The sequence below is a fragment of the Manduca sexta genome, chromosome 25 (assembly GCF_014839805.1).
Source record: "Manduca sexta isolate Smith_Timp_Sample1 chromosome 25, JHU_Msex_v1.0, whole genome shotgun sequence".
NCBI classification, from domain to species: Eukaryota; Metazoa; Arthropoda; class Insecta; order Lepidoptera; family Sphingidae; genus Manduca; species Manduca sexta.
In genome coordinates this window covers 11,211,820-11,238,264 of record NC_051139.1, presented here as the reverse complement: position 1 = coordinate 11,238,264, position 26,445 = coordinate 11,211,820, and the positions used below count along the sequence as shown (strand labels likewise).

The following is a 26,445-nucleotide window of genomic DNA, read 5'->3' as shown; positions in this document are numbered from 1 at the left end:
GAATACGATTTTAACATTGTCCCAGAATAAAATTGCTAAGGAGGTGGAAAATCTTATCCAAATAAATATTAGAAATTTTTTACTATGTTTTTTTTTTTTTTTTTTTTTTTTATGGCTACAAGCACTATGTTGCTGTACTACGCCAATGTCAATAAAGCTAGGGAAACATATTACATTTATAGGGAAGGAAATTGGTTTCGGAATTAGGATTAAGTCAGGAAATTTGGTCAAGATATAATATAATAATAATATTCGTCAATACAATATATTAATAAGTATATACAAACTATATTTTTATGTTATTATGTACAATAAATGAGGAAATAGCTTTATAAATATTTACATTAAATAAGAGGAGGGAAGAAATACAACAAAGAAAAGGAACACCAAAGGAAATGAGTTGACTTATAAAATGAGCATTATCAAAAAGTGGACAAGCGAAGAAGATATGATTGAGGTCACCCTCCTCTTCACCGCATTCTACAAAGTTCTACTCACCAATAATACCAAGTCTAGCAAGGTGAGCTGGCGAACACACATGACCCAAGCGCATTCTCATTAATATACTAGTAGATCGCTTACCAAGATTTAATTTGCAAAACCATGGCTTCCGGTATACCCAATTGGACTTTCGAATACATTTGCCTTTTATCTGACTGCTTTCTTCCCAGCATTTTTCCCAGGATTCCCTGAGAAAAGTACTCGGAAGTGCAGCCAGATCGTTGCAATAATTTATGTACGATATATACTCACCACTTGTTATCGCCTCATTAGCCAAAAGGTCGGCTTTTACATTTCCTTTATATATTAGCATGACCAGGGACCCAACATAAAACTACAATTACGTTTTTGCAAAGGCATTCTATGAGCTTTTCTCTTATATTCGGCTATCACAATTGAGTGGGATTTTGATTTGAAAGGAAATTTTTCAACGGCCTGAAGGGCACTATATGAATCTGAAAAATAACAGTTTTACTAAGTCTAGCAATAAGAATAAATTCTAACGCTTTATATATTCCATAACATTCCCTGTAAAGACTGAAGTTTCTGAGGAAGCTTTATTTTTGTAGAATGTGATACTCAGTATGGTAAACGCCCACGCCCGTATAATCTGACAAAGAGTGTTTTGATGCGTCAGTGAATATGTGGTGAGAATCAGGCCATTTAATGCTTACTAATTCATTAAACTGAGTATTAGTGTTAGGGTCTCTATCAACGCCCAAGGAATAACATATCACCGGCGAAAGCAAAAGTGATTTAAACCCAACCATAAAATTGGGAGAGAAACTGATCTATAAGTGGCGCTTGAAAACTTATAAATTTACGAAAACTTATAACTAAACAAGGAAGTGATTTTTCTTTCCACGATGAAGACGTTGCAATATATTGAGAAAGAGATTAAGAATTGGAAAAAGAGCGTGATTAGAAAATTGCAAGGCTTTAAACAAAAATCTGTCTGACAAGTACTGTTCTTCGCAATTTAAGAGGAGGTTCTACACACTCAACTTCTAGGGCGTTAATTGACTGGATTTCATCGCACCAGCAATTATTCTAAGAGCCTTGTTCTGAATTAAATCAAGTTTTTTGAACGCTGCTGAATTAGCCGGTTCCAAGATAAATGTACCATAGTCTAAAAGACTTCTAATTAATGCATTATATATAAGTCGTAAAGAAAACGGATGCGCCCCCCACCAAACACACATGTAAGACAACGTAAAATATTCAAGTTCCGTTCACATTTAGTAACTAAGTAATCACTATGTTGAGAACCTGTAAGTTTTGAGTCTAATAAAACACCAAGAAATTTCACTTCGGTCTTACCGGAATCATAACATGTTTATATTTTACTTCTATTAAAGGACATTGGCGTTTTCTGGTAAACAAAACTAAACAGCTTTTAGAGGTTGAAAGATCTAATCCATTTAGAGTCATCCAGGACTCTAAATATCTCATAGCTGATGACATGAGGAACAAGAACTAGAAGTAATTTTTCTGATGTATAAAGAAGGAGGTCATCTGCATATTGTAGGATTTTTACGGAACTTTTAAAGCTGATTCCAGGTCATATGTGTAAATATTGTATAGTAAGGGACTTAGCACTGACCCCTGGGGTAGACCCCCCTACATACGGTTCTAGATAATTTGGTAGCATCATCTGGACAAATATGAATACATCGTTCTCTTATTAAATTTGTAATAAAATTAGATAGCATACCGGGGATGTTAAGATCATGCATTTTTGCTTAGAATGGAGGGAACGACATTGTCGTATGCTGAATTAATATCTAAAAATGTGGCAACCACTGATTTGCTCTCAGAAAAAGCTAGGCGGATATCGGACACAAAATACTAATACTATCTATCGTGCTTTTGCCTTTTCGGAATCCATATTGGCTATCTGACAGAAGGCGGTTACCCTCGATATACCATTCCAATCGGTTTTTAACCATATGTTCAGCGAGTTTTAACAGTACGGAGGATAAAACTATTGGACGATAAGATGAGGCCTGGCACGCAATTTTACCAGGTTTCAGAATAGGTAATACAATTTGTGATCGCCATGAGGCAGGTATGTTACCAGTTATCATAATAGAATTAACAATGTTTATAAAATAAAGTAATGCTGTTTCACTAAGATTANAAAAAGAGTAGGGAATACCATCTTCACCTGGGGAAGAATCTTTGACGCTAGTTAAAACACCTTTGAGCTCTGATAGTGAAAATGGGGAGTTTAAGTCATCATCTATTTTCAGGACTGCGGATGGACAAAGTTGTTGTGGAACAGTAGGAGGAGCCAAATGATCTAAAATATCTTCTGTTAGGGAAGGCGAGAGTGAACAGACGGAATTATCACTAAAAGCTGATCGAAATCTTCGAATATTTCGCCAAACCATAGATGGACGAGTATCTGGGGAAATAGAATGACAAAATGATTTCCAACCTTCAGATTTTTCTTTTGAAATAAATTTTTCGTCTGTTTAGAAATCAGTATGTAGTAATCAAAATTATCGTAAGTCATGTTTTGACAGTAAGCCCTTTCGGCTTCTTTTCCTTTTCTTTGCAGCTTCTGTACACTCTCGGTCCCACCATGGTGGAGAAGGAATTCTACTGTTCTTGGTGCTTTTAATGGGAAATATCTCATCCGCAACCTCCGTCATTACTTTAGCGAGAGCCACAGAACACACTGTTTCGTTATTATTTTCTATGTCAGGAAGATTTGAAATTTTTTATCAAGTCGTTTTTATATTCATTCCAATCTACATCTTTTAATATATATTTTAAACGTGGTGACCGCGAAACAGAAGGCTTTTTGCTATGAGGAAAGCTAATCAGAATTGGTAGGTGATCGCTCCCATAAGAATAAGAGAGAGTTTCCCAAGTAAGAGAAGAAGCTAGGCTCGGTGAACTAATGGCTAAATCTACGGCACTTTGACCTTCATCAGGGTTGGTACGGCGGGTAGGAGAACCTGAGTTTATAATACAAAGATTATGAGAATCGATAATATCAACAAGGTCTCTTCCACAAGTTTTAGTTGTAGAACAACCCCATGACTCATGATGAGAATTAAAATCTCCTAACATTAAAATGGTTTAGGTAAAATAGAAATAATGTTGTTTATTTCTCTAAATATAGAAGGACACGGACGCGGGATATAAATAGATACAAAACAAATATTATTAACAATGGATGCTATTATGGAAAAATCATTATGGTGAGATGGTAAGTCAAACTGGGAAAAATTAAGGGACTTTTTGATGAGTATGGCAACACCGCCATACCCATCGGCTCTATCTTCCCTGAGACAGGAATAACCAGGAATTTTAAAACAAAATTCCGGTTTTAACCACGTCTCACATAGAGCTATAACACAAGGGTTAAATTTGTTAATAAGATAAATTAAATCAGATTTGTTCTTCACTACGCTTCTGCAGTTCCATTGTAGTACTTTGCCTAAGTGAGCCATTGTTAAATATGTCAGTTATTATTTTCAATAAAGGGGCAACGTTGGACGGTAAAATTGTTTGTGACAGTGATGAAACTAAAGCTATAATAATATCAGCCACCGATTGTGGTTCTGGCAGGGTACCAGTTTTAGGAAGTGCACACCCATCAGCATAAGTGGGAGAGTTGAAATCACCCACAAGAGCTTGGTGGGCTGCACGATCATAACCTTGTATCGATTTAGGCGGAGAACGGGGCTTCAGAAAAACAGTTTTTATAAGAGTTACTGTGCAATGGTTGAGTGGCTGGAGTTTTGATATCTTGGCTGTTGGCTACAAAAGAAGATGGGGGTGTAAACTTTAATGTGTCAGCATATGATTTTGTCACCGGAGGATGTATCTTTGATGCTTCTGAGTATGAAACGCAATTTTGGGCCATATACTTTTTTATATTTGTCTGCCTACTGGCTTCTGGACAAACCTTTCTAATTGCAATATGGGGGCCGCCACAAAGACAACAATAACTATTATCTTGGTCGCAATCACAAGATGTACCAGTATGCCCTTGCCCACATTTATAGCACCTTGGTTTAGATCTGCATGTATCTTTAGTGTGTCCATACCGGCAACAATTGTAGCATTGAATTGACGGATAAATGTATAGTTCTACTTTGAGGGAATTAAAACACATAAATACTCTTGTGGGAAGGACCTGACCATCAAAAGTAAGCACTATAGTCTGGGATGGTTTCCAAGTAGCAGAGCCATCCACTATTGTTTTAAAATTTAAGCGTCTTACTTTTATTATGTCACCACAACCTAATGGAACCCTAATATTTTCTTTTTATTTCTTCTACAGACATGTCCACCGGTACACCTCTTACGAGCCCCATCCTGGTAACATTAAAAGATGGAATAAAAGCTTCATAACCTTTTTCCAATAAGGCATGATGTTTTTAAGAAAGAATTTGCAGCTGAGTGACTTGTGAATGCCATTGAAATTTTGTTGCGACCGATACGCTTCAAACTGCCTTGTACTATGTTTGGCACCTGGTTTTTATACAAAAATCTGCCAAAGCATATTGGATGCAAATTAAGATCCTGTGTTACCTCTCCTGTACTAGACCTAGCAACATGAATAATAAATGGTGAAGCATCCAATGCAGTATATTCTTTTCTAATACTATCAGATATATTGGGAGGTAACTGGGAGGCCTGAGATGGAAGAACTTGTGTATGCGGTGCTATAAGAGGTGATGGATTTTCAGTGATTTTTCGTCACTGTCTTCACAACGACATCCACTTCTACCTGAATCTACAGCCATTGCATTTTGCGTTTTTTTTATTACATGTTTTGCACACCTTATTTAATCGTATGCGCTTTCTTTTATTTGTATTGGAAATTGAACAATCTGTGTCTATGCTTGAAGCAGTTTCTATTGTGTTTCTATATACACTACACTACAATTAAATAAATAATGAAAAATATATACAATTTACAACTTAACTGACTAAATTTCTGAATAAAAATAATTATTTTCAATTTAAGATGAAAAAAGACACCCGCCAAATTCAAAGGTTTCCCGCGCTTTTCGGTTTTCGTCTTCGACCCTTTGAAAGTGTTTTTCTTTTACTATGTTAAATTATGTTCTAGACGAACAATATTACAGACTATAAAATTATATTACGTCCTTGAATAAATTATTTTAAACGTAATATAACGCCATCTATGATTTAATGTACGAATTATGTAGTAAGCGATGTCATAAAAGCGTGCATAGCGGTCTAGTTGCAGTAAGGGTGTACAGTGTATAAACGCAAGTGTCCTATAGATGGCAGTATGTTAATTTTTTGAGGCCTAATGTATTTATTGTTGCCCAATGAACTAATAATAAATATTTTACGATTCAGTGGATTTACCTTTTATTAGCCGACTTAAATAGATTTACGGATGAGAATTTTTATGGCTACATTGTTCTGTTTGAGTCAGGTAGAGCTATCGCGATTTAAGGTTCGACATTTTAGATAATATTATCATTTTGAAAAAAAAACCTATTATTGCCTACTTATATCATCGGCTTACTCATCATTGTACGTACAATATCACTATCATTATTTCTTTTGTTCAGTTCAAAGCAGTTGGTTAAATGTACCTAGTTTGGAATGTGTTATGCATGTAATTGTTAAATAAAAATGTAAACACGACAGATTGCATCGACATTCTATCGGATTTACATTATACATATTGGATGTAAGTAAATAGGCGAAATTGGAGGTTTTTCTTCAAAATTACCGAAAGCAAATAAATGTCTATAAATAAAAAAATGTGATATAAATAAACGAAGCATAACAGATACAATTAATATGTTTATTCATTATAAATTATGTACACTTTATACAAAACTTATCAAATACCTATCACATGAAAAATTACAAAAAATAAACATCTCTAAGCATATATTATGGATACTTATTATAACATTAATGTTCCCATCATATGTATTCGAATGGAATATGGCAGGCTCTCCTAACTACTAGAAGGGGTAACTGTGGCAGGCATATCACGAAGAATATTGCAAAAGGGCTGAAGAGAACGCAAGCACCTATCCACGCCATGAGAAACCACGTCGGTAGAAAGGCAACCTGTTCCAACATCTCTAAAACTGTGTTTCATACGTGTTTCCAAACAGTTCATTATACTGCAATATAACGTAAGTGTAACCACTAAAATAGTCTATGTTCCATCTGCCAGTCGTCCATTGCTTAAGCCTTCCTTGAGCGTACGATTACGAACGCCACCTAGAACAAAAATAATCATTTTGGTCAGTAATCGTGATTGTAGTCTGATTTACCTTAATTCACTTTTAACAAGCTACGAATATACTAAAATATCTGTCATTACACATGTCTTGTTTTGTGTTGTAATTATAATATCATAAACCTCGTGTGATTTAGTATCGTTTATGTAGCATTATACGCTTGTGTTCTGAAAGTAGATTATTAACATACATTTAGAAGGTGATCTTGCTTAGCTTGACCATGTCTTTTAGAAACAAAAAATGTTATTTAATCGTGCTGTGTATTACGAGGTATAACAAAGGCAGAGTATGAAAAAACTAGCGGGAAGCAAAACAAATATATGATGTACACATAGTGCGAGAGTATGCTGACGTATAATAGGAATAATTCCTAACGAAGGTCACCTCTATCAATTCCACGGAATATTTACACAAATGCGTGGAAAGTAAGATAACCTTTAGAAAGTGATTAACAATATCATTATCTTAAAATTACTGAGCTCTACCCAGCTAATTTATATCCAATCGCCGAGATTTCTAATGAAAAATAAAGGGTCATTAGTTACTATACCACAAGTACTACGCTTGTTAATCTTAGCCAATAATTTATTTGCGGTTCGCGCACTGTTTTAGGTATTTAATGTATTTGTATATTCCACGTTATCGGTTCTCGATAACCTCACAGTAGTGTGGTCTGTTAACACGCATTGTAGTCCAAAGATCATATTATTACTATATAATTGTGTTATGCTATGATTATCAATGTGATTCGGTGCCAACAATATGACGGAAATTATCACGTATTAATAAATTTATCATTTGAGAATAGTATTATACAGCGTTTTAGAATTGATTTAGATACTGTAATATTTTTAGGTACTTTTAAATTATTCAGAAAATAAATCAGCTTTTAAATTACGATCCCTAATGTTATAAACACTTTTAATAAAATGATATTTTAGTATTTGAAACAATTTAAAACAGTTGTATTTGGGATTACACGAAAGACTGGTGTTTTAATTTTGACTTTCCCTGGATATTCAACAAAAGTATGTATTTCCAAATGTTTGTGGGAGTAGATTATTTCGTTCATTCACGCAGATTTTTTTTTGGCCTGAGGTGGAATCAAGGACCCGACCAAATGCTCTGCCAATAGCCCAATGGAGCGATAAAACTAATGATCCGCAATACCTGTATAGATAATTTTCTTTTCAGTTCATATAAACTAACATAACCTATTTAATTCTCAACAGATAATAAAGGACAAAAGATAATTCTGACAAATCGATTTTTCAAGATACAAGTATGACAGTTGGTTTTGATAAATATATTACATCCTGAGATTACACCTGATTTTATGTTTATGTAGGTCACACTTGAGATCTGTGTAAATAGAAATTGTCTATATTTGATACAGTCTTAACAGAATATATAATTTAATATAGGAAAATATATAAGGCATCATATAATTAACCGCACATATTGATTGTTTTTATAATAATCATAGAAATACTAGATCGCACAAATAATCAGGACAGTTAGAACGTCCGTGTGTTTGAACGCGAGTTCATGCCGATTGATACGATTCGTGGCGATTGTCAATCAGGACATCAACCCACGAGTTTGTTAAATCTCCAACAAGTGTAAACATAGCGTAATTTGTTGCTGCAAGTGAAGCTACGCCTCAATAATTGGGTAGTCAACCATAAATCCGGCGAGTTCGTGTAGAGGCGCTGTAGAGTCATACTACAGATGATTTTTAACTTCGCACTGGCAGTGTGTTTTAGCCTTTTAATTCAGCACAACCTAAAACAATAATCTTGAACTAGTCTTATGACTAGTAATAATAAAATTGAAAGTATATGGATTCCTTTTACGTAGATTTCCCAATATAGAATTCCCAAGTCTATGAAATTTATTGAAATGAAATAATTTATTTGAATCTGTAAAATGTTAGATATTATTTCGATTAAATAAAATGTTTACTCTGCCACCTATTCAGAAAGCAATTTCAACCAGAGAAGATCGGGCAAAACACTCTAGTGCTACTCTTTTAAAACCAGTTCAAAGTTCTAAAGTAAGTACAGTATTATTATACAAAAAACTTACATTCGTATTCCGTTTGTTTAGAGAAGTTCGTTTATTTACTTTCAAAACATTAAATTCTAATTCTCACACGAGTGCACAAATATCTTAGGAAACATGAAATAATTTGATGATATGAAATTTTCAATATACTATTATCAATAATTATTAGTTAGATATATCATATACTAGCGAAATAGGTAGACAAGTCTATATAAGTAGAACCCGTTCACGATAATTTTAGCAATTATTTTCGAAGTTTTGACTCGGCAGGTATAAAGAAAATATGGTAGAACTACTAATATCTTAACATACATTACACGCTGTTGTTTTGTTATTATACTGATAACAACCCATGGCACCTGTGATAACGCCCTTATCTCTATAATTGCAATTTGATAACCCTTGTAGTTAAGTATTACTGCATTACAAATTATATCTTATATGCCTATATAATCAATATACCTACTTGACCGCAAAATTTAATGCTTCTTTGTTACATTTCTTTACGATATTTTCACTACATTTGCGTATATTATTTAACAAATACAAAGTCAAGGTAATTGATTGCTTCGATGAAAGGTTGCTGTAAAAGGGACAGTTAACTGACGTTAGTCACATTTTTATAATGTATGGAGTAATGATTTATTCCTTTATATTTTCAACAAAGCATTTACTGAACCTTACCTGAAAATTACAATGAATTTTAAATAAAATATCGAACAAACATAGGCATTGTGTTTCTTAACGACCACCAAAATGATGCCCGACTTTCTTACTAGATCCAGGTAAGCCTTGAACGCTATTTATCGGGACACCGGACAAGTCATTATGGCGGGCGTTTGACCAAATCGCACCCTTAGAACTAAAGTGACCTAACTCAAAAGTTATATATTTCTCGATTTTCTTAAAAACTACTTTCTGAAGTATGCTCTATAACCCTACGACGAGAAAAGACAAAATTGTAGAATAGAAACAGAGATTCTCTTTTTCCACTATCGCCCAAGTCATTGCGTTTTAAATGTTTTTAATTTTTTTTTATTCGTTTCACACAAATCGTCTTTTTTGAGTTAAGTCACCTTATTAGTGGTCACTTAAGGGTGCGTATTGTAAATTGAATACATAAAGATGTATCTGGCAGTGGCGAATGGTGAAGTTTTCCGGAAGGCAACCCGAACCAACATATGCATATTAATGCATAAATGCAGTCTGCAAATCTAATAATAATTATATTTATATAAATTACGAAAGGGAAGCTGGCAGGAATGGAGTTGTATGGACCCTTCGCCACTGGTACCTGGTATACTGCCACTACATAAGATAAAATAAAATATACTGATATCTATTCCATTACTAAATTGTCATCGATCAAAAAGTATCCGGCAAGGATCCCAATAGTTGGATGCATAAAGGTCTTTTCAATATCAGAATCGAATGTTATATGTACTGACACTGAGTAATGGTATTAGAGGAGACCCTTTTCTGACGATATCGTTTCTTAACGCATCCGGAATACTAACGAAATTGGCTCAATTGTACCTCATGCTGACCATAAATGGCTGCGCGTTGCAATTTTAAAGTTAAATATATATGCATAGTCTAGTAAGATAATAATTGTAAGTCGATTCTGATGATTTAATTTTTCAAAAAATAATGTGAATTACTTCTTGATTTGGGTAAAGGCAGCAAATTTTATATGATCTTTATATGGGTTTGTACCGAATTCTATAGCTAAATAATACGATTTATTTATTTATTTTAAAAAGGACAGTAGTATACTTAAACTCTAACAGTCTGAGTTTTGGGGTATTAGTACTACATTTTTTTAAAATATAGGAGTACTTGTGGCCGAACTAGGTAGGATCTGTATTTCGGTTTATAGCGCTATTGTCCTGGAAATATTATCCACTAGTAATAATAATAACAAACATATGTAGGTACTCGTATAAATTAAATTATACCCATAATAAAAAAATATAAGTTTTATTTACTACCATGAAGGATAGGTATTCTCTGTTTCTTCGTAGGTTAAATACTTTATAATATATTCAAAAAGTTGTAATGTAGAATCAATATTTAGTGGGTAAAAGATAATATAATTTATTAACTTTATTGAATGAACATTGCTTTGTTTTTAATTTAGTCCAAGAATTAATTCATGACCGATAACGTAAACCGTGAACTTGTAATGCCTGCCTTTCACGAACAAACAGACGAGGGTTCCTATATGAAATATGTAAACATAAGGAAATGCTTATTGCTAAGCACAACAAAGCACGACTTGGCAGTGCTCTTCCATTACTAATCAATCACTTCTCGGACACGAATGGACTTGAGCCAACACGAGCCCTCAGCTTGTAAATTCGATTGCTTTATGGATATCGATTTATCGTTTCTACATTCACATGTACGCACAAAACGTGTCGCAAATTCTTAAAGAATCGTGTAAATTTATTTAAAGTTTACATTACTGTATTACTTTATCAATTAAACAAAATATACCTGAGTTTCCGAGGATTTGAAAATTCTGGATTCAATGAAGACTCGCTTCATGACGCAATAGTAAGGATAATATTATTTCTAGTTTCATCTCTGTTAAACGTTAAGAAATAAAATAAATTTTATTAAATGTCCTGTAACTAGTTTATTAGAAGACTAAAATAAATAAATAACACACGTTAAGTTGATGTATCTCGATGCTTTACTGTCGAGTACAAGCCACTGACACGGCTCAAGTGGTCTGGGAATACAGTGAGACATATTGTCTGATATGACTATCATTGTTATACAAGTACGTGGCTACAGTCATCGGGACCAGCTAAATTATATTCACAAAACTTTATATTCTCGAAATTGTGTTTAAATGAGAGTAGTAGCGATAATATTGATTTTATTACTTGGCTAAAATTCTACCTATCTACTTATTTACTGTATCTTTTATTATAAATTTATTATATTCCAAATACAAGACTATAGTGTTGCCACCAAATAATATTGCGACATTTAGAGCTGTCATTACCATAGTAGTACCAGTGAATAAATGCGGTCGATGCAATCGTGATTGTGCTAATGCAATGAATGTATTTCTACTAACAAAAACGTGAAAGGTTGTGAAGATGATTGTATATTTGAATGATTGTTATTGGTTAACACATTAATAACTGAATAGATGTATTTTGGTACATAAATTTGATCTTAGAGTAATATTGGACGGTCGTTTGTAAAAAAAAAAACAATGGGATATTTGTTCTGAGGAAGGACAGCAGTTCCGATCCGAAAACAAAAGGTAGTAACTTTGACACATGTCAATGCGTTCTGTAATTTTTTGATATTTAATACCATTTGATCTTTCATTATAATTTCGTTTCTGCATCGATCCAGCATGAATCTTCATAAATTTTCCATAACACATGCAACGTTATTTCTAATTTTACGAAGAACATTCGCGTGATGCGTTCATTGACGTAAATCTACTTCCCAAATTAGAACATGCTCTTTAAAATGGTTACAACACAATATTTTGTGTGTGGCTTCAATAAATTATTTATTTTGATTTAAGAGTGTTTAAAATCAGACGAAACAAAATTATAGAAATAAAAAAATAGTTTTAACATTATTTTAGAGTAAAGCAAATAAAATGGAATACCTACATAAGTACCACGGGGAGTGTAAAAGTGACAGAGCTGCGACTAGTAGAGAAATAAAATACTAACTCTTTGTTAATAATAAAATTATGTTAGCCCTGTATTATACTATACTGTCCCACTTTTGGGCATGGGTCTCCTCTAGTACTGAGAGGGTTTAGGCCTTAGTCCATCCTGGCCTTGTGTGGGTTGGCAGACTTTATATACCTTAGAAATTCTAATAAAGTACTTAAGTATGTAGTTTTTCGTATGATGTTTCCCTACAGCGTAAAAGCAAACGATAATTCACATAGAATATAGACATAACTTTAGAAGAGTCGAAGATTCGTGCTCTTGGATTTTGAACTGTTTGTAATTTGAAACCTTTGTCACGGTAGTCCATATCACTTCCAACCCAAGCTGGGCTTTTCCGAAGTCTTAATTGGTAGTTAGACTGAGTTAGTTACATGAAATATGAAAAATAGTAAAGAGCCGTAATGCAGGTATAGCTATGTTTGTCATAATTTTAGTAATTAGAACGAAACTTATAATAAGTAGTGACGTATTCGATGCTACTTTGACAAGAAACAATACATTATAATAAAATTTACAGATGCTGATGTCGCTGAAAGTCACGCAAACACTATTAGTTGTTTGACACCTAATGCTTATTTTTCATATAAAAATCCATTCGATATACTTAAATAAAAGTTGAAACACAAAGATTTACTAAGTTAAAATATCCCCCGAGACGAGATACTAAAAAAGTTAGCAATGTTTTAAGTTCTTAGAATACAGAAGTCATGAACGCGATAACCTTTTGGAAGTCTTCATAAACAAAATATATTATAGTTTACGATTTATTTATTTATTAAAAAAAAAATCGCTCATCTACTAGTTGACAATCCCTTTCTCGATTTTAAAATTGATAAAAAAATATTACCGGAGTATCTTATAGTAGATTTAAACTATCACTGTGCCTGCGATAAATTCCAAACAATTTATTCTTATAGGTAATTCAATTCTTGCTCTAGTGTGTTGTGAGATAAAATCAAAAACATTTTACCATTTTGTACTCAGCATCAGCCTGGAGTCTGAAGTTTATGCCCGATATGCCGATAGCCTCGCCCCCTATCATATCATGAGACAAAGTACGCACGGCGAAAAGTGGGTGCAACAATGCGTCTCTACCCACTACTTCGGGGATAAAAGGCGTGCACGTGTGTATTAAAGTACATTTATAAAAAATCATTCTTATATTTAAGTAGTATTTTGTTAGATGACTAACAACCCATCACAGCTATAATACAGGGTATGTGGAATATTAGATATATCATACAAGCTGTGTGCAATGTTATGATACGTCTATTGTTTCAGTTAATTATAACAAGCATTAGGCGTTGTATATTTAGGCTATATTAATTTTAGAAAGGTCTTATACCATTAAGTATGTCCAGTAGATGCAATATACCGTATATAATAACAACTAGATACCAGACTTTTTTAATCAATCAGCAATTCATCAGTCTATTATTAAAAGTAATAATATCAGATAGTAGTTTAATGCAAAAGGATTGTTCATTATTTAAATTATAATAGCGGAGTTCAAGACAGTTATTAAAAAAAGATTATTAATATAAATTAAAATACCAGCCATTCATCACACAACATCAGAAATTGAATGCCTAAAAATAATTTACTTTCGTGAAGTATTAGCACTCAATATCTATTAGTTTTTGTTATATCGAATGCCCTAATGGTTTTTGTATAATAAGTCGCTGCCGCAATCAGACAAAACCAAGTAGTAAAACAGAGTACATTTTAACTAATTATCCAAATACATATGAAATATGTAATGTGTGTGATGTTTGGAGTTAACTAATTCTAATTTAAATTGTTCTTCTCTGCAACTAATACATATAGCCTGTGCCATATCTAAATAATTAAAAACGTAAGCATGATAACAAGAAAATAAATACAATTGTGATTTGTTTTAAAAGTAGTGAAGTTACATTTATTTTATTTACGAGACAAATTTATATTTTACGCAGCTATTATCAGTAAGTTTGTTTGCGTGAACAAATTATTCTTTATCTTATACTTTAACTCAAGAACCATAACATAAAACATCACAATCAAACCTGGGGTAACTTTCCCAATGTCAATGTGGTATGGTTAATTACCTTTTAAGTAGATCTATAAACATATTGAACACTTAATTAATATTTTTAAGACATGAGAGTTTCCTTCAATGTGAGATCCTTTTTCGTTGAGTATTATCAAAGTCCATGAGTCTTGGAAATCGGTTACCATCAATCAGACTATAGCCGCCATACCCATAAAAATAATTAGTTCCTAATTCTACGGGGCTGATTGATATGCAGCACGAAATATAGAATAAGTCCTAATCTTATATTTATGCCGAATACAGGTCAATATTATAATGACAGTCCTCGTTAGGTGAACGATAAGTTTTCATGTACTCTATCTCGTTACGTGGTATAGATAAGACCTATGAGTATCAATCACAAAAGATACGTGACGTTCTTTCAAAACAATAAAGCATGGTTATCAGAGTTTTTGTTTTGAGGTTGGTTTCTCTGACTATATAATATGATTTCTCTCTAAATAGTACTAAGAACCTATAAACCGACATTGTAATATACCATAAAGCATAATACTCTAATGTACACGCATGTGTGTAATTAGGTTGAATAAAAAACGATTATAAGGCTTAATATCACACGTTCAATCATATATAGTATCGTGAGAAACATGTTAAAGCAATATGTAACAAATGAACACCATCTCGAGATACAAGACTGTATAAATTTAAATAGAAACTACAAATTATACTTAAATCCTGTACACGAAACCGTTAATTATTTACGTCATTCAAATGTAAATTAAATAAATTTGAATCCTTAACGTCCATAGAAATATAAAATTGTGAACTATAAGAGATATTTTCAAACAAAATTAATACAACCTAGTTGCTAAGGCTTTATGAATTTTACTAATTTGAATATGTATGTTATTAAAGAAATTCTGAAATGGCGTTAACAAACTGACGTGGTAAGTAACCGGAGACATAAAACAAAACAGTGTCAAGAACGCAACATGTAAATTGATTTTGCCTTGATATTCATACCTGTTTGTGTCGCAACTCAATCAACTTAACTGTAATGGCGTATTATATACTATAACTTCCTTAGTCCAGAACATAATCACAAAAATACTATCAACTCAATTTAGTTTCGTCTAGTCACATCACTGTTAAGCCTTAACGTACGTGTATTTACAGCAAAACAACTTATAGCAATGAGTCATGTGGTCTTGTCCGTATATTTATCTCAATTACGTAAAGTTATAGTTCTAAAGAACTGGTTTCTGATGACATTGACGTGCATTGTCTTCGAACATCTTAAGTAAACAGTATGTTGTTTTGTTCTCAATTTATTGATGATTCTGAATGGTATTTACCTTTCGTCTAAAGATTGTGTACTGAGGTTATTAGTTATAAATACATTTAGGTTGATCAGTATTATATGTTACATTTTCCATGTTAAATTTGTCTGTGTTTGGAATTTGTAATTTGTTATGGTTGCACACTATCGCTGCTCACGGAAATTAATTCGCAGAGCGGTGGATGTACCGGTGCACCTCGCATGTTCTTTCGAGAGTATACGTATGAATTTATATTATATTATGTTTGTATTAAAATGTCACGAGTAAGTAATAAAACATTTAATAATTCCTTTGTTGGTTAATGGTTACCAATTTTCAAAGTATTACGCATCGCATTGCAGTTGTATGAAACGAAGTCCAATTATATTAATTACTTTATAAAGCACTTAACAAAATGACACTGACTAGCCAATGTTGCGCGTGTGACCGTATTTAGAGCCAAGTATTGTAGTAATTTTGTGTTACAAATCCAAAATACTTGCAACGCGCGTCTTTTATTTCTCCTACCGATAAACGTATAATACCACTGAAGATAACACTATCACAATTTTGTTAGAAAAACAAACAAACCAAAAGCTAAGTCAACGTTGTTGTTCCTGGCTATCCTGGAGTCAACACGTGGTCCATTCCGAAACACTATCACTTTCGATCACAAATGCAGTTAACAGCTGGAGCGCGTGGTACGCTACCCGTGGCCACGATCACGGTTTGACAGCAGCGCGGTGGCGGCTGCGCGGGCGCATGCAACCGAAGGTGTCGACATCACCGAGAGAGGGAACCAGCCAACTGGTAGGTTCGTCTCCTTCCCACTCGCGGCCACCCCGCCTCACGCTTGAGACCGACGCGCCATCAGCTGCTGCAAGTGGTCGACCTTCTACATCCACCATTATTGCTAATAAGCTCGTCTTTTGCAATAACACGCTGGAAATTTCCTCCTTGCGCCATTTATGTCGGTTTTAGTTTTATTTGTTCGGTACCAGCCTATAATAGTGTACTTGTGTGGGATGAATGAAGATGACGGTTGAAAATCAATATTGTTTTGTGAAACTCAGCATATGCGTTGTTCATTTATAATCTTTGAGTATATATTAATGCGAAATGAAAATAAATATAAGGTCATTGAACTTAGGCATTCTTGATATAGTATGACAGTATGCACATAAATAAATATGTTTAATAAGTAATTCACAATCATTCCCAATTTTATCACTAACAAGGGCTGATCGTGTAAATAAGATAAAACTTATCCAGCAGATATAACTAGACTGAATGGAGAATTAAAATATTACCTTCTTTATATTATTATATGCAACTGCAATACCTATTTAATTCGATCGTATTATATTTTATCCGATGATTGAAAAATCAACTCTAAGTATACGACAATAGTTATTATGTCATTCTATGGTATCGGATGTCATTCGTCTGCGTTGATCATTTACGCTTATCTATCCGTATTATATTATAATGTATGCATGTACTAATAGCCAAATGTACCAGTGAATGTCAATGTAATACATTTAGTTACTCATTGATTAACACTTTAACGTGGCATATTATAGAACAGATAAGAATTTGTAAACCGCTATAAAAAGCAATTCATTATACAATTGCGAAGATTAGATAAGATAATATGTGCAAACGTTTTGTAATATTATAATATACCAGGTAGGAACTTTAAAATAAACCACCACACACATCTTAATTCTAAAGAAGAGACGAGCAAAAAATGTACAAACCTCACAATGGAAGTATTCACAAAAAATCTTACTTAAACGTGACTGGGTCGACAAACGCTATGCCGAATAGACGAAGCATAAAGTTGCTTGAACCTTCGACGTAAACAGACGTCATATCTTAATCCAAAGAGTTTATTGGATACGATTACTTTAAACAACATTTAGATTGGGCCGTTGGATTCAGGTGAAATCGCAAAACTCAAAATTTCCGAGAACTTCAAATATCGGTGAGATAAAAAGACTCGTATCTATAAACAATAACAACTTTATAGTATTGGTTCAACAGCAAAGATAGTCAAATTATTGAAAATTATGCTCGAATCTAAAAACTTGACGATTCTTTGTGTTAAATTTATAAAATCAATTTAATTTTATGCAGTACCTATATTTCTAGTTTGTAGCTAGTATAGATGTAAGAAGACCATGATCGTCTGTAGTACCACGCATAATGAATTATAAACTTCCATCCGAATGCAATTAAAAATAACTATCATATATTTAACATTAGTTGTTTAATTTAATAATACTTTTGGTATTTGATTAAGAAGCCATTTGTCAACAAAGAAACACAAACTAAAAAAAGGCAATATATCAGAAAAAATGTGTTCCATTCTATGATTGACGTCATACTATTTCCACGCATCATTATCAATAAAACATGAATCAGTCTGTCTTTATATTACTAATATGATTCAGGATCTCAAAACAATGATATAAAATCAAGAGATCATATGCCATCAATTTCATAAATGCATTTGCATTCGATAAAAAAATATAAATTATGTAAATTCTGGAAAATTAAGAGCCTTAATTTACATAGTTGCTATTTTGATTTAATATACAGGATCAGAATCTTGACAAAAATAACAACAAATTTTCTCACGCAGGCTATTGGGTTCATCCCACATGCTGCGTAAGAACAAAGTACTTTTATGTAGATACATTTCGTTACTGTTTAAGAATAAGACAATTACTGTTTGATATGATATCGCATTTGTTGCGTATATACCGTAGATACCACAGTACATAAAATATCATTCAAAAATCCCATATTCAATTAAATTATTAACAGCTTTAAAGTATTAACGATAACTTTTATTAGTCATTAGGAACGTAAAGCTGAAACTATATTTCGTGTAATAAATTTTTATCCGCATAATAAATACCGCATTCACTTAAATTAATGTCCATTGACTCTACCAGGCTTGGTTTTGATAAATCTCGTTTACATATTGATATTGCATTTATTTTTAACATACTGTCATCATCTGGATGCACGCTTGGTGGTGTTGAATATCAATTAACAACTACGTGGAATACAAATTCATTACTTTCGTTAATGGCTAGTATGGAGTAAAACGCGAAATAACATTTATATTTTCTAGTATCGCTTTCCTTTGCTTTTGCATTTGTTATAAAAATGGGCTTTAGTTCGTCAGGAGTCTAAATCGAGAAATAAAAACAGTTGTTTTATGCTTCCTTTTTATCATCAACTTTACCTATGTTTGGGAAACGATATATTTGTGAATTTTTATAAAAAAGTTTCGCCATTGCGTATTGGGCTGCAGAGACTGTCAAAAACAAAATACCACGGATGGTTATCGACGTGGCGTACATTTAGGTTGCACAACAAATTTAAAAAAAATTCAGTCAACATGAAAGGTTAGATAATAGGATACACAACAAAACAAAGACAGTAAAAGATTTTGGAATGTTAGTTTTATCGTTATATTTGATATTTTCTAGACAACCTCAAGATGGATCAATTGTCAAAGAGTAAATAACAATGTATTAACATGCTGTTTGAAGTACGACAATATAGACATAAGATATGGTATATACGGTCCCACGTTACCTCTGTTAGTCAGAGAGTTATCGGCACACTTCGTTCTCTTTATCGTCTGAAGAATCTCTTGCCATCCAAGACCAAGACTATGCTTGTGCAAACCTTAATCCTCCCAATAATCGACTATGGCGATGTATGCTATTTTGATCTGAATGCAGACCTGCTCAATAAACTCGACCGCCTTCTTAATAACTGCATTCGATTCGTTTTAATCTCCGCAAGTACGATCACATTTCTTCTTTCCGTTCGCAGTTAAATTGGCTCCCCATCCGCCAGCGCCGCTCGTTACGCGCGCTTACTACTCTCTATTCTCTCCTTAGGTCTCCTATACCTCCTACTTATCTATCTTCCAATTTTAGTTACCTTTGCGATGGGCATGATAGGAATTTGCGTTCGTCTACCAATCTTCTCCTGAAGTGTCCTTCGCACAGTTCTGATTTTGTTCACTCTTCCTTCGCTATCCAATCTATCCTTCTTTGGAACGCACTCCCGCTCGAAATCAGGTCGTCCTCAACACGGCTGGCTTTTAAAATGAGAGTTCGTCGATTGTTGCTGGCAGAAGTAGCAGATTCCTCTAATTGACTTATTAGTGTATTTATATATTTATTTATTTTTATATATGTATTTTTTTTATATATATATATATCTATATATTTATATATGCGAGTATGTTTTAATTACATTTGTTTACTATTTCTCTTCTTATTTGTTTTTCACTTCTTTTATTATACACCTACCTCCGTCCTCTCTACACCACCCCAAGGTTGACTGGGAGAGAATGCCCATGGCATTAAGTCCGCCTGTATACCATGTGTACAAAGTGTTAATAAATAAATAAATATGGCCGTACCTATAATACTTATATATTATTCTATACCATCATCACATAACTGAAGAGCAATGATGCTGGCTGACGTATATCGCTATTAATATGATAGTAACAAAGTTCATTCTCGCAATTATTCAACATACTATATGGAGTAATACGAGTTATTAACGTCGCTCTAAATTGGTGGAACTGCGCTGTACATTTAAAACGTATGTGTCATGTGCAGATATTGAGGATGGGGGCTAATGACACGCTGTTGTTGTTAACATAGTTTATCATGAGTAGGCAAAAATACCTAGGGGTTAAAATTAAACATGTAGATATTATTTAGTCGGAATTAGCAATAAATTTAATATCATAATTTTTAATTTCGCAATTGCATCCCTAGATGACGAGGGGAATGGGAGAAAATTGTGAATCTAGCATAGATGCTTCTACATTCAAGATGAATGAATGAATCGAATTTATCTATTTGCTTAAAACTGAATTTTAACTAACAGTTCGGTCAAACGTCCTGTGAATAACCGAAATTTTGTTCTTATTTACCTAATTTAACCGTTACTTCGTATTGTATTTATTACAATAAGTTTCATTGCATTGTGGAGTTTTTTTTTGCTTGTCAGCATGATAGTATTCGGGCCTTTAACATACATTTTTTATTTTATGCAAGTCTCATCGCTAATGGTAGCAGGAATACCTCGGGCCCCACTATGGTTTATTATAAACACAAACTGCACTTCCTATTGTATTTTCTACAAATAACTACTTTCATAATTTTTTCCACAGAATAACCTCCGCTTCTATGGATAATGGATTTTCATGAGTTTGAATAACAGATAATTATAGGTAGTAAGATGCTAATATATATTTCACAAGAACATTGTCGGTCCACCAAAACACGAATTTAAATATCTGTATTTAGCATGTCTGGAAACGTGACTGGTTGAGATACTAAATTGATTGCTAATATCGAGTAAAAATCATCTTCGTGTTTAATTCTAGGCTATATTAAAACTATAAAGCCACTTCGACAATTGAGTAAACTAGTTCTAAAATACATTCTAATTTGTCGCAATGCTAGGTTGCTACTTACATCATCCACAAATATTCTTCATTGGTTTTGCTTGTCTGCCTTTGCAGTCCCCCGAACTGGGAAGCTGAAAATAGTAGATAGATTATTATTTATTCTTCATCTTCAACAACATTTTATTCTTGTATTTCACCTGGAGTTCTATGATTGGATATTTCCTAGATATGCCTTTTGTGTTTTTATGGCGTTAACTTACGTCAATTGTAAATAGCTTATATGAATTTTAATCATTTCTAGCGGTTCAGATTTTTTTTCAAATGCGTCACATTTACGATCGGATAAAGTATACTATTCATGATCAATGTAAAAAACACTTTTAATAAGGTAATAGCAACGTTTGTTTTATAATTAGATGTAAACTGAACTTAAAAGTGCCAGATCAAATCATGTAAAAATCATGGTGGTTTATAGGAGTGCACTTAAGATAAAGTTAAATAGCAATTGAGAATTGCTATTTATATATTAGGCCCGCATTAAGTATTTACGATGCTTCAATAATAGTCTGAAAATATTCCTATTTGAATATATGATATATACTAGAAATTCTTACATGTACGCAAGCGTGGTATGAAAAATGTTAAAAGAGAATTTATTTTTAATTTCTTATCAAGAAAAACAGTGAGCCATTATTTACAGTAATATTATCGTTGGCCGGCACACCAACAGAAAGATATCGCGAGTATCTTAATTTCAAAAAGTTAATGTACTGCTGTTATCAAGCAAAATATTCAACGCATAACCATACGAGAACAAACTACGGTTGGTCTTGACTCGGGGACCGCATAGTTTTTGCTACGGGCAATTACTTATCATTAAAATTGTTTGTAGCATTTTACAGTAATTACGTATGTAATTGTTCCAGTAAACCACAATTTTTCACATTTTTAATCAATTAGTAATCGCTTAATATAACCAACTGATCACATATTAAGTGCTCGAAGTATTAAAATTTGTTGCTTCCAAATTGGCCTCTTCTATAAAGTAACGAAAAAAACAAGACAAATTAAAAACCTAAATATCAGAAACAGAACAATAATGTACGTGTTTCACCACTTTATAGTAGCTAGTGACCGCCATATTGTTATTTTTATGATGTCACCAAACTAGCCACACCCGCCAAATATGAAACTTAGGCATCAGCTATTACTACTGATACCTAATGCCTTTATAAACTCATTGATAAAAATCAATCCCTCATTAAGATAGAGGAGAGCCGCAAAGAAATAATAAAGCTCAAATAGGCTTCCTGTTACGGTATATTAATTTCACTAAAAACATTACCCTTGCTTGTTTGTGCAGTCGAGTAAAACAAATAATATTATTTATAAACTTATGTTACCAACTGAATCTCGTTTAGCAAGTGTCCTTTCTATAGAATTTAGATGATGTTTTAAAGCGGTATTTCTCGTTTACGCGGTGTTGCAATCCTTGAAAGCACTAAAGAATCTATATGTAGTATGTATTATAGTCTATCTATTTTATTATGTACTCAAAGAGATATCCTAAGCAAATTTGTCTAGATTTTGCGGAATACTTCGATCTAGTTTCAAACAAGGTTTGTTAGATTTTAATTGTTTCTTTCTGAATCAATTAAAGATTATTGTCAACATGGCCTGCGATCACATCAGTACACTCGGTCAACTAACATTTTGTTATAGACCAACGAAGGTAAACGTAAGGAATGGTGGCATTGTATCCTCAATCGTTAAATCATGGTTAAATAAAAACAATGTTCAACGTCATTAACATAAGGAAGTTAATCAAAGCGGTACAACTTTAAACGTAGTAGCCGTAGTTATGGTTTTAAGTTTTGAATCAATTTTTCATAGCAGATTTAAATTTTAAACATCCAAGACACGCCTACCAAAAACAACACAACCAATTTTATGACATTTTCTGCGAGACAATGACAGCATCCTAGTGCATTTATGCTTTGTAAAGTTGGGCTCTACTATTTTAAACAGGAAATATACTTAACTAAACAGGACCTTTGTAAGGCACAATGGGATAGAATCATGATCAATCATCTTCAAATACCTTAATATAAAGAAATATGTTGGTCAGAAACACCAGACAAGTCTACAAGGCTCATAGGCTTCAGTGGGTGCGGTGCAGTGATCAACGACCGCAGTAATTTAAATGCATGAATATTCTGCAAAATGTGAAGAGTAGCATTTGCATTTAGTTCTAGCAATTAGATGCGTTAATTAAAAACTAACGATGTGCTGTGAGTCGTTGTGAACTTATGATTAGTTTTAAAGGAGACTGATTGTCACTGGTGTTACTATTTGGCTTCTTGGGAACCGGTACTATAATGCCAACGTCTACACCTACATCGTTGCATAAAAAATATCAGATCTGGGGTCTAATTCTCAAAACGTAGATATTCTATTGTACATTATATTTAATAATAAAATAACCGGCATCATATCAAAAAACAATGTTATTTTCAAAGATTTATATGTTTCCAGTATGCAAAATGTCAGTTACAACCGACATTGACCACTCCAGTAATTATATATCTACCATAGGACCCTTCGATATTAATCTCTGCTACACGAGAATAACCTTTCTGGCATGCAACCGGTCGTAAAACTATAAAGCACGACTCTACGAGATAAAGGTAGAAGGAAAAAATATCAGTGACCTTAAACACGCTATAACAACTATGTCGCGGCTACGCAGTCAATAATATGGTAGATTAATATTACCTTTACATAGATAGTAATAATCTTATTATAACAGATAAAATATACAGTCTGCTTGCATGTCCAGTTTATATTTGGCACGCGCATATCTGAAATATCTTTATTTATATAATAAAATTATTATATGAAGGCAATTTGTAAGATAAAAATTCTGTGTACATAGATATTTTCAATCTTTCTGGTAATAGTTAATTTTACTGCCTGTCTGATATTATGTCCGGTTTATGTTTAGCAAGTATAATTGTAGCTATACAAGTAATATTATTAAGACGGTCGATTGTGCCTAATGACATACATACAATATAAATTATGTTATGAGGCTAATAGTAATCAATTAATTGCACATTTATTTAATGACATAATTATAATATACGTTGTAATTTTGTGAGTCTTTAATTACATTTTACGTTTTAAAGACTATTTAACTACACATTTGCATTATTTTCTTTTTTAAATGCTTTATCACTCTGTACTTTGCGCGCCATGTTTTGCGTAAAGGGGTCAACGCATAGCAAGTTGTTGCTCGTGGGCGCATTGCTCTGCCACACTGCACTAGTGAACAAGAAACTTGCGCGTATTGAGACTATAAATATTTATCTCCAATTGACTAACAAAACCGGTACCTCACCAAATTTACAATCTCTTGCCGAAGGTTAAGCTACGTGACTCGTGTCAGACAAAACACCAGTCGGCCCACATGGGTGACGTTTTTTCTGTTTACGCACAACGGAGGCGTGGCTTTTTTTACGTTTTGAAGACGGGTTATTTTTATCAAGTTCTAGGTGGGACATATTTTTAACTCAATACTGAATAATTTTATAACATTCGTATGGCTGCCCATACGGGCAACACAATCTAATATTAAGTCCATGCCACCAAGTGTGTTATACATTTTTGCAATAGCAATACAATATTTTTGTTAGTAACACCAAATCAAACACCTTACCTGATGTTGTTGATGTGTTGGAATTAACGCTGTTTTCACTTTCAGTACGATTTCTCGGACTGAATAAGAGATTCCACGGATTGTAGCTGATATTCGAAGCTGCAGCGCGATTTTTAGACTTGTCCTTATTGTTAGAATCCATTGTTTTATTTAATTTAATTGAATGAAAAATAAAAGCGATCGAAAATAGACTCCCGCGCACGCCGGCCGATAATACAATATGATCTGACAGAAGAGTACCGGCGAAACTAAACAGTGTACGAACGCTTCTGGCGTTGTTTTGGTCCGAACTCGCACGAAGGCGCGCGGAAACGCACGATGTAATATTTATGTTATGGCGGACTTTGTTCGTATGTAAACTATACAGTATAGACGTAGTTTGCTTTTAATCTTCCTTGACATAAAGTGACTCAAGGATGCGTGACCGCGATAAAAATTACACAATCTCTTTGTATTCTTGGGAACGTTAGATTGATGAATTACTAAATTTTATTTATTAGATAATATTCACTATTTTCTATAAAGATTGCACAACACATATTTTAATGGCTTATGTTGTAGTAAAACTTAGTATTTTTTTTACTAACGGCCGTTATTCGGACACTAACACCCTATATGGAATCTAATTCCAAATGTACTATGCCAAAAACCCACACAAATAGTTGCTCTACCAAGGAATAAAACCCTGGAGCTTCCGGTTCATAGCACATATAGGCTACTAGAAGCAGGCAGTGCACGCCTGGACTTATGAAATTATATTATGTAGTAAAATAACAGTTGATAGATTCCAGTTTCACAAATGTTCTAAATCAAAAGCCAATTGAGTTTAATTCTGAATCTTTAATACTTAAAACTTTGGTAGTTAAACTATACAATCGCCTCTCAATTAATTCCTTCGCTATTCGCAATTCGTCAAAAGTCGCTAGAACCTTACCGATTCATACTTTGTTAACAACAATTACAATAAATCGTTATAAAATTAGAGTTTGGAATACAATTTTATAGATTTTATAGCGGTTTGAACTTTGAATCGATATCATTTAATACCATATTGCAAGTATGCAATATGTTATTTGTTATGAATTATTTTATATTATATGTTTGTTTTATGTTTTTAAATACCACTATTGACCACATCGTTTTAGCATCGTTTAGTTTTTAGCATATTATTTTTCTTTGACTTTTAACAATTTTCGATTTAAACGCTCCTTGAAAATTAACATATTGTGAAGTTTATATAGAAAGAAGTTTTGCTTAGTTTAGATATCAAACCTTCGTTAACAAACAACCTTGAGTTCTATATTCAAAGATAAACAATACCTGTTACCTACATAATCACTGGAACCTATTAAATAACAAAAATATAGACAT

At 33.1% G+C, this 26,445-nt stretch overlaps 2 long non-coding RNA genes across 2 annotated transcripts; one reads left to right on the top strand and one right to left on the bottom strand.

Moving 5' to 3' along the window:
• Nucleotides 1-3,600: 3,600 nt before the first annotated feature.
• LOC119190621 lies at nt 3,601-5,103 on the top strand. The gene is made up of 2 exons (XR_005113030.1): nt 3,601-4,667; nt 4,802-5,103. It is a non-coding gene; the product is annotated as an uncharacterized LOC119190621 (long non-coding RNA).
• Nucleotides 5,104-6,289: 1,186 nt separating this feature from the next.
• Nucleotides 6,290-25,370, bottom strand: LOC115451576. Its single transcript, XR_003939384.2, has 3 exons — nt 25,075-25,370; nt 21,424-21,487; nt 6,290-6,741 (listed from the first exon to the last, which is right to left on the bottom strand). It is a non-coding gene; the product is annotated as an uncharacterized LOC115451576 (long non-coding RNA).
• Between the last annotated feature and the right edge of the window lie 1,075 nt (nt 25,371-26,445).